General features: G+C 32.4%; 1 protein-coding gene across 1 annotated transcript in view; it reads right to left on the reverse strand.

Annotated features, from left to right (window-relative positions):
- The window catches only part of LOC107672068 (focal adhesion kinase 1-like), a 76314-nt gene that overhangs the window by 25259 nt on the left and 50000 nt on the right, over positions 1-1055 (reverse strand). The window lies entirely within an intron of this gene.

Here is a 1055-nt window from a genome sequence, read left to right on the forward strand (position 1 = left end):
TGGTGTAAATGCATTTATGGCACCTCGGCTTCATCAAACAGTCTGTGTAAATACATCTAATGCCACTTCAAATGCAGCTTCTGTGTTTCCTGCAGTGGAAAAATTGAGTTTGTTGATGCTGATTTCATTTGATTGTAACAACTCTACAGTTTCTTATTATTCTAACTGAATTAATTTAAACAATGTAAGAATTTGATGTGAAAGATGACACATTTAATAAGGGAAGGGGGAAAAAATTTCCATTTATAAACAGTGGGAAAACAACTCATTTACAGTTAAAGGGTTAGTTCACCCAAAAATGAAAATTCTGTCATTAATTACTCACCCTCATGTCGTTTCAAACCCGTAAGACCTTCGTTCATTTTCGGAACACAAATTAAGATATTTTTGATGGAATCTGAGAGCTGTCTGACCCTGCATAGACAGCAACGCAACTGAAATGTTCCCAAGTCCAGAAACATAGCAAGGGGATCTGTAAAATAATCCATGTGACATCAGTGGTTCGACCGCAATTATACGAAGCTACGAGAATACTTTTTGTGCGCAAAAGAAAAAAAATAACGACTTTATTCAACAATTATATATAATGATGATTTGTTTTGAAAAAAAAAAAAAAAGTAGATTTATTTTTGTATATGCTGTGAATTATAGTTCTTACAAAGAAAATCGGAATCGACAAAAATCGGTATCGGCAGGGCACACTTACAAAAAAAATAAAAAATAAAAAAATCGGAATCGGACAAGAAAATTGCAATTAATGACAGAATTTTCATTTTTGGGTGAACTAACCCTTTAATTGTTACTTCTACCTCTTTCCAGTCACAGAGCAATTTATTTTGAGTTGTTTAAGTGAGAGAACATCTGTAACTTAGTCCAGATTGGGGGAATTGTAATGTTTAATCATTTATTTTATTATGTAAATAATTTTGGCATTGAAATTTGCATAGATTTTTGTTTGTATATGCTGTCAATTATAGTTTTTAGAAAGAAAATCAGAATCGGCAAAAATCGGTATCGGCAGGGCACACTTGCCAAAAAAAACAATCCTAAATCAT

This window comes from Sinocyclocheilus anshuiensis, unplaced genomic scaffold (assembly GCF_001515605.1).
Source record: "Sinocyclocheilus anshuiensis isolate Anshui unplaced genomic scaffold, SAMN03320099.WGS_v1.1 scaffold902, whole genome shotgun sequence".
NCBI lineage: Eukaryota > Metazoa > Chordata > Actinopteri > Cypriniformes > Cyprinidae > Sinocyclocheilus > Sinocyclocheilus anshuiensis.